The following is an 8,685-nucleotide window of genomic DNA, read 5'->3' as shown; positions in this document are numbered from 1 at the left end:
CGCAGGGGGAGCCTGTGCAGCATTATGATTCCTGGTTGTGAAATCGGCTGAATTTTTTTTCGGAGAGAAGAGTTAAATGGTTGCAGGGTAACGCCAGCAGTGCCACAGGCGTGTAATTTCCCAGCTGCCGGCCTTGTAGCGTTGCCTCTTGTCTTCGTTTTGGAGCCCGCTCGAACACAAGGGAGGCGGGAGGCGGCGGGGAGCGGGCGGCCGCGCTCCCTCGGGCCGCGGGCGGGTGGCTGCGGTCGGGAGCGGGGGGCTGCCCGGGGGGGTCCCCGGGAAGCCGCCCCCCTCGCCGAGGGGGGACCCCGCCCGCCAGCCGGGAGCCCCCCGCCCCGCCAAGAGTTAACGGCGGCTCCCCCGGGGCCGCCGCCGCCTCCCCACCCCGCCGCTACACTATTATTATTCCCCCCCCTCCTTCCTCCTCCTCCTCCTCCTTCCCTCAGCTTCCAGTTTTGGCAGGGGATTAAAGTAGCTCCCCCCTGTGGCAGCAGTGACCCAGAAACGAGTTTGATTCACGGAGTCCTTCCTCCATAACAAGTACAAACGTCAGTCAGAGGGAGTCTCTGTGTGTGTGTGAGTGTGAGGGGAGCGCGCGCGGGTGTGTGTGGCGTGTGGCGCAGGCAGCCGCTCTCCGCGCCCGCTCCCCGCCGCCGCTCCCGCCGCCGAACTCATGAGGCGGCCCCGAGCCCTCCGCGCAGGGGGAGCCCGGCCGCGCCGCCCGCCCTCGCCGCCGCCGCCGCCTCGCCGCCAGCAGGTAACCGTGCCCGCCGCCGCCGCAGCGCCAGCCGGGGGAGCCGCCAGCACAGCCATATTTGATGCTTTTTTTTTTTTTTTTTTTGTGTGTGTCGCTCCGGAGGCGGCGAGAGAGCAGTTTCGTGCCGAAGGTCGCTGCCTAGTGGAAATAAGATAGTACGTCATTAACATGGCGCCAAGAGCCGTGCGGCTCGGTGCGGGGCGAGGGGAGGGAGGGGAGGCGGCCGAGTTGCGGCTCCGCTATCCCACAACCAACTTGTGCCGGGCCGGGCCGGCGGGAGGAGGGAGGGAAGGGGCGGGGGGGGGGGGGCGGTGAAGGTTGTGCCGCCGCTGACGGCGGGCCGGTGCCGGCAGCGGCTTTTTTTTGTTCCGCTGCGGGGCGGCGAGCGAGGAGCGCCGAGGTTTGAAGGTGGTCGGAGCGGCCAAGTGAGCTGCCGGCGTGCGGCGCCCCCGGCCCCGCGGCGCTCCGGGCGGTCGCTGCAGGCTGTGCCGGTGGTGGTGGGAGGGGGAGCGCCACGGGGGCACCGGCGGGCATCCCCCGCCGCGGGAAGCCTCGGAGCAACTTGGTAGACAGATGGCAATAGCAGAGCGCAGGTCCTGCTCGGGTGTTGATGTGCGGGGAAGGGAGCGGGGGGGAGCCATGGCCGGTGTCTGTCACCGTGTCACCTACATGTCCACGAGACCCACCGAGGGCGGGGAGCGTGTGCGTGGGGGAGGAGGTGTTTGTGTGCAGGAGCAGCTTTGTAGTTACACTGACACTTCCCCCCCCCCGCCCCAGTCGCACTTGGCTTTTGCCGGTAGAAAAAAAAAATGCTTGGAAAGCATAAAAACTGCTCATCGGTGAAATTAAGCAGAAGTTGCGTTTCGGAGCGGGAGAGCCGGTTAGTCGTGCGCTCGGCGGGCGCAGGAGGGTGTGCCCTGGGGCACCGGCGGGTGCTGGACTGGAGAGGGGGAGCGGGGCGGGCTGTCACCGGTGCCCCGCTCCCCGCGTCCCGTCCCCCCCCCCCCGCACGGCTGTCTCCCGCTGCAGAGCAACTTGCGGGAGCCCCGAAACGCACGTGTTTGGGAGCGTGTGTGCGGGATGCGTGCGGGGCCGCCGGGGAGCGGGGCGGCAGGTGCACGGCGGCCCCGCATCGCCCTACGTCTGCCGCGGGAAGGGGAGGCGAAGTGCGGGAGAGGGGCGGGGGGTGCGGTGCAAACTTCGGCTGGGCGCCGGGGGGGGTGCATCGGCCTGGCCGTGCCGGAGTTTGTTGATGAGCGAACCGTCACCGGCGGTGTCGAAACGCGAACGTAACAGAACAACAAGCGCGGGGGAGCGGCGGCGGCAAACGCCTGAAGTTGCTGGGCGCCGGTCAGGGTAGCTCCGCGGTTCCGCTCTTCCCCCGGGGCCTGGCAAGGAGGACGGGTCTGGGCTGCGGCGTGCCAGATACCCGCCTTATTTCTGTGTAACGGGCCTCCCGCGGGAGGCGAGCGCGGCTCCGGCGATTATTCCACTTGCTGAAATTAGACAAAGCCGCCCTGATGGCACCGCCACCCTGCCTGTCCCCGGGCTCGGGCGGTTGCCTGCTCCGAGGATGATTTTTTTTTATTTTTATAGTTTTTTTTTCGCTTTTCTCTTCCCGTTCGCGCCCGCCAGTTCCTTAAGACCGGGCGGTGGGGCGTGCATTATTTTTGGGGAGGGTGGAGGCAAAGGGTGTTTGTTTGTTTGCACCGCCTGCTGGTTGGTTTCCTGTGACAAGAGGTGATACACAGTTTCCAGAACTGTCTGGGAGTGGGAGGAGAGACAGACAGAGAAGCCGAGCTCAAGTCTCCTCCGTGCTGCCGCCGCTCGAGCCGCCGAACCGCCGTCCCGTGCCGCCCTCCCCGCTCCCCCCGTCGCAGGGCGGGGGTGGGGAGGGTGCTCTGGCCGTGACAGGGGTTTGGGGGAGAGGGAGGCGAGCCGGGGGCACCAAGTTTGATTTGCAGCCGGGGCCGAGCGGATTGGTGCGGCCGGCGGCGGGGAGGAGCGGGAGAGGGAGCCGGGAGGAGGAGGGGACGAGCCGAGCCGGGCCGGGCCGTTTCAAATGGGAACCGGCGGCCGTGCAGCTGCCGGGGAAGGTGCCGCCCCCGCGGGGGGAGGCGTAGCCCGGCGGCTCCGTCTCTCGGCCCCTCCGGAGCCGGCGCCAGGAGCCCTCGGCGCGGGCGGTAACGGCCGGCGGGCGTCTGAGGTGCGATCGTTGCGGGAGGAGGAGGAGAGCCGCCCCGCCCCGCCCCGCGCCGAGCGGCAGCCGGCCGGCCCAGAGCCGGCGAGCGTGAGGCGCCGCTTTTGAATTCACTCTTCAAGCCCTCTGGAAAAGGCGGCCCCGAGTTGGCGACCGTTGGCCCGGCGGGTGGCGACCGCGCCCTGGCACCGGCCGGGGCACCGCTCACCTGCCGGGCCGGCCCAGAAAGCCGCGCTTCCCGGCGGGGTGCCTGCGCCAGGCCGACTTCCCCCCCCCCCTCCGCCGGTGTCTCTTCTTTTGCCCTTCAGCTGACAGCTTGCTTCTAATAAAGTGTGTTAGATTCGCCCGTAGGTGAAGTCCGTGGGATCCTGAGACGTGTCGGTCGGCCAGTGAGAACTGGCCGTGTGTGACATGCAAACGGCGGGCATTAAAAATAGATGGCTTCTCCTCGGATAGCCGTTACGTACTATTAGAAATCACGATAGCATTCGGCAACACGTTTTAGCTGACATTTTAATGTTAAAGCAGGAAGATGCTTTTATGCTAGCCTCTTTCTTTTTTTTACTTTTTAGTGAAAGGTTTGCAACAATTTCCTTTTTAAGTAGGCGCTGTCTTTTAAGTAAGTCAAAAGCTGCCCACGCTTGCAAACCTAAAACCTGATAAAAGTTACGCCAAAGTATGCTTGTTATGATTCTATTTCTAGAGGTTTCTCACACTCAGTGGGATATTGTTGAAACAGCAAGGGTTGTACGTTTTAGTGGCAGGATTTTCCCTCTGGCTTCAGATACTGCTTGCTCCTTGCTTTTGAGCTACGTTTAATACATATGTTTAAAATAAAATAATAAACTCCCCTTTCCCCTCACAGCTGCAGATTTCCCTTCTAGCTTCTCTGGTTTCATTCCCAATTCACAGAATATAGTAAAAAAACAAACCAAACAACTTTCAGTCTTTCCTCAAATGTTTTCTCCATGTGGTTAGTACTGCTGCTTCGCGCTCCTGTTTTCAGCTGGAGCTGACCAAGCTGACAGCTCTTTCTAGATGGAAGAGGCGAACTGCAGTGGGTGCAGGGTGGGTTGAATTAACTCACGGAGCCCAGTTTATCATTGCTCAAGATTTTGGGCAGTCAATTTCACCAGCATGGTCTGGGAGTAATTTGCTGCCGCTGCCCAGATTGTAAGGTGACGTGATGAGCTGACTTGCACAGGTGCATAAATGAGCATGTGGATTGCTGAGAAGTGTTGGGCTGATATGTCCAAAATGTGCTTCTGCTTTCCCTTGTGAAACTTTGCATAGGTGTGCTGAAGTCAGTAGAAATATTTCTTGAGGAGAACACTCTTGGCTTTGCAACACACTTTTTTTGTTTCATGGGACTTGGAGGATTTTGTTTCCAAATTTAAGGTCTGTGGCGTTCTTGTACTGTGGACTGTGCTACATAATACTGTACTATTTCATTTCAGAACTCTTCTTGTATCTTTGTGACTATAAAATGTCACTATTGAAGCTTTTATAGGTGATAAAGAGGAATTATAAAGTTTTAGGTGGATTTTAATTGTGTAACTTTGGTCTGGGCGTAGAAGGAAAAAGGTGGGTTTTTTCCTGCTATGTCAGGTGTCGGCTGGTAAAGACTGGGGTGGTGTCATAAACAAGCTATTTAAAAAGAGGACAGTAGAAGGGAAGTGTCTTAATCTGCTGTCCATTTCATTACGACTGTGTCACACTTTACTTCCATTTGTACAGTAAGTGTTCTGAAACGATTTCTCGTGTACTAGAGATAATTAGGTCTTAGTTTCATTGCAGTTAGCGGATTACTTTCAGGAAAAGCCAGTTTTTCAGTTTGTCTTCAGGGTGTATATCTCTCATAATTCTGCTTTCTTCCCATTCTGTCTCTGCAGCTGCTCAGTGCAGTTTATTATAGTGTCACCCGTTAACACAGTTACAGTTGATTGTCTGCCAGAGTTTGAATTATACACTCTTTTTACCTAGAGTTTTATATAGCCCTTAAAACAACTTTACTAAGAATTGTGCTGTGTAAAAGCTTTGACCTGAGGATGTAGATTTTTTTTCATGTATAATTATTTTTTAAAACCTGGTTCTGTTTAGTTATTTGCATAACAAAGAATGACACACTTTACAGCTTTCTCTTTGATCGTCTCTCTAACTTGGGGTCAAACTGAGAAAGTATATGGTGTTCTTAGCTGCGCAGTAGCAGCATAAAAAGTTCTGTGGCGGGTTGCACATGGGTATACGTGTGTGCCCGCTGCCGTGCCAGTTTTATGGGGTAATGTCTGGATTTCTGCTTGGAGGAAGCTAGGAAAAAGAATTCAGAGTTTTCTTCCACTCTTATTTGTGCAACTCCTGGGACCTCAGAGTGGGAGAAAAAAAGTAAAAGGGAAGATCTTGGCATTGCAGTCCAGTGTGGTTTTTGGGTTTTGCTGGTTCTTTTAAATTCATCTTTTGCAGAGCTAAGAACGAAGGAGCACGATAACGCACAGTGGGCAAAACAGTGAATTTGCTGTACTGTGTCATGTTGCTGATTCAACCCCCTTGCGCTGCATCTGCCAGCAAATACTAGGAAGTAGGCAGAAATGCCTGTATTCCGAACTGTATCTAGTTATTTGTGTGGAGTTAGGTGTTGGTTGCTCGCCTCCACAACGATATGTAAATCCAAATGTTATTTTCTGGCTTGACATTGATTATATTGGGTTATAATCTAGTCATTTCATTTGAATAACATTTTACAGGTATTTTGAAAAAGGCTTAGTGATCTTTCCAAAACACAGTAGCCAGAAGAAACGTTTCAGGCATATTGTAATCTTGCCTTTAAAAACGATCTGAGCGATTGTACCGTGTAAGTCCAGGGTTACATTTGTATGTCTGAAGTTTGTACCCAGTCGATGAGTAAAACCCAGAGCTTAGTTTTCGGAGCTAGCATGATGCAAAAGGATGGAAGATCCACTGGTGACATGCCTCTGTGAAGCACAGTGCCTTCAGCCACTGGAGCAGTGCAGTAGAGCGTGTTGGACGCTGTGCCAGCCTCACCAGTACTGCCCTGGGGCACCTGGCTCACCTGAGGGTGCTTGATGGCCAGACAGTCACAGCCTCTGCTCCTTCTATGTCATTTATTGTGGTGATGTGATTGCATGAGGCACTCTTGGATGCTTTGCCCACCCTTGGAAATGGGTTAGCGCTGCCAGCAGAGTCATGGCTGTTTCTATAAAGCTGTGCTTGGTTGAAGGCTGGCATTTGCCTGAGTCCACTCCCCACCTCCTCCCCCCCCCCGATAAATGGGTAAGTGTTACAATAGAGTCCTCAGGAGAAATAACTATCAGCATGCTGGGTGTTGGTCCGTCTGATTTTTGAAAGGGTGGTCTTAACATGAAGAAACAGACATCTTTCGAGGAAATGAAACTGAAGGGGCTTACAGAAGTTGCTGGGTTGTCAGGAATTTACCCATGTCACTGAAAATTCGGGGAATGCTTGGCTTAGTGACGCAGCAGCCTTTGTTACACTAGGTCTGCTGGACTCTGTTGTTGCCTTTCAAGTGTTGGGCTTGCTCCGCAGGTGAACAGCATATTGGCAGATGCCTTTCTGGGGCCAGTATAAGAACTCGGGAAAAACAGCCGTAGAAATGTTTGTGATAGAAGATACATGGTTCAAGGGCACTGCTTGGTTGGCTGCTTCCTTGCTTCAGAGAAGCATTCATTTTGCGAAGGGGGTTGGGAAGCTGTTCTGTGGCATGTGTGGGTGCAGTGAATGTTTTGTGGAAACTTCTGGACTAAACAGCAATTATGTGGTTGCATGCAGTTGTTGGGAATTGAGCTCTGTAACCTGGGTGGTCTCTTCCTGTCCTGCAAGTGTTTCTGGCCAAGTGCATAGTTTTTACTTACTGTTGGTATGAATCTTAAGCCTTGGCTTAAGTGTTTCTCCCTCTTTATGCTTACATGTGAATTCTCTTTGCTTACAGGCGTAGTGATCATAGCTGATTTGTACCATTAAACTAGCTGTGGTACAGTCAGTCTTGATGAACCTGCCTTGCCTTCTGACCCGTTGGAATTGACAGACCTACTTCAGTTTCAGAATGTCTTAATGAGATCAGAGTTGGATCAGATGCACTGTATATGCACCTGAGGAACTAAGAGTATTTCAAAATAAAGTCAAGTGAAAAATACCAACATTTTCATGACTCTGGAGAGTGAGAATTTCAAAGAAAAGTAATATTGCTAGCACTCAAATCTCAGATTAGGAAAGAGAATGAGATAAGTGATTTTACTCAAAGTTTGATAGTTTTTCCATTCTGCCTTTTTCAGTATAAAAATATCTCCTTATTTTTAGTTAAGGATGTCCCATGATTGGCTATAGTTTGGGTTTTTTTTCCCTGAAGATGAGAAAAGCACTACTTGAATTCCGTGTTCTCTAAGCATGCTGGGGAAATGGGCATGTCTGTGGTTGAAGAGGGAAAGTGTGCACCTTCAACCTGCACCTAACCACCACATAACCTAACCCATGTTTATTTTTAATGCAGTTCTTGAATGACTTTGAGGACACCATCACCTGATGGAAACCGATAGTCTTTGAGGCAGAGGCACTGTGATACCCTTAGCAGCAGCAGCATTTCCATCTGTGTTGTTGTTCTAATGTTATCTCTAGAACGTGTCTTCTGAGCTGTGGATATGAACATCTGGTGGGAATGGTTGAAAATTATTTTAGAAGTTGAAAAAAGTTGTTTTATTACTTCTAATGACAAAAATTCTAGGGGGTTATTCTTATGAGGTTTGAGACTTGCTCTAAGAAGCCAAATGCTGCTTTTCCATCTGTGGTTTAACTCTCTGGAAACTCAGGTAAGATTCAAAGACAGGAGAACGAGATCTCTGGATTTTAACTCTCTTTTTCATGTGCATCTATAAAGGTATCTTACAGAAGCCTCATGGAATTGGGTATTTCTTTTAATGATACTTTTGAGAACACAGGCTTTTCAACGTGGCCAACTTCAGAAACCTGACTAGAGTGGACAGGGAAGTTCGCTGCCTCATCTAATACTCTGTACTCCAGGAAAGTGGCTTCTGTTCGGGCTTATTTCCTGAAGAACTGTGGAAAGTGCTTGAACTGGGATGTGTGAATACCACTCTCTCCTTTAAACAACAACAAAAAAAAATGGGGTTTAGTTTGTTTTTTAAAGACAGATGGTAGGAAGGAGAAGCTTCTGGTCTTTCTGTATTTTGTGAATTTGCAGCAAGTATGGCTAGGGGAAAATGAACTCAAAATACACTCATCCAAAAAGATGTGGAAGAGTAGAATTTCAAATGTTCGTGTTTATTGCAAGCTCACGAGTGTGTCTCAGTGCATACGCGCTATGTTATTTTGCTTTACAGTGCATATAGTACTTTTCAGACCATGTGGGAATGAACCAAGAAGTGAGGGTTTTGACCAGGAACATAAATGTTCCATTTTTGAGATAACTTATTTTTTCTTCATTTTCCTCCATATCCTCTTTACTTTATGGGAGACGCTTCCATTCTAAGGGAGTACGTTCTTTTACATTGCAGTTGTTAATATTTCTTTCAATTACAGGAAAAGTAGGTGAACTACTAGAAAAAGTACCTTAGAGAATAGATGTTTATCCACCTCGTTTGGGCCTTGTAGCAGCTAATTGATTTTTCAGTTCTGTCTTAGCCTGTTTTGGATTTGAATGTTGGCTTTCTGTCTTTAAAAGTGACCGTATCAGAGCTTG

The 8,685-nt window shown here is 51.7% G+C and overlaps 1 protein-coding gene across 6 annotated transcripts in view; it reads left to right on the top strand.

The window, feature by feature from the left end:
- The first annotated feature begins 529 nt into the window (after positions 1-529).
- The window catches only part of JADE1 (jade family PHD finger 1), a 43,929-nt gene continuing 35,773 nt past the window's right edge, over positions 530-8,685 (top strand). The window contains exon 1 of one of the 6 annotated variants that reach the window (XM_064450462.1): positions 530-548. The gene's annotated coding sequence lies outside the window, so the exon portion shown is untranslated. Of the gene's footprint in view, positions 549-624; positions 758-827; positions 913-1,098; positions 1,183-1,211; positions 1,351-1,390; positions 1,638-8,685 lie in introns of those variants that run through there. The other 5 variants (XM_064450457.1, XM_064450460.1, XM_064450461.1 and 2 more) reach the window with 5 other exon arrangements.

This window comes from Phalacrocorax carbo, chromosome 4 (assembly GCF_963921805.1).
Source record: "Phalacrocorax carbo chromosome 4, bPhaCar2.1, whole genome shotgun sequence".
In the NCBI taxonomy this organism is placed as follows: Eukaryota; Metazoa; Chordata; class Aves; order Suliformes; family Phalacrocoracidae; genus Phalacrocorax; species Phalacrocorax carbo.
The sequence above is the reverse complement of the archived record's forward strand: the minus strand, read 5'-3'. Positions and strand labels throughout refer to the sequence as shown.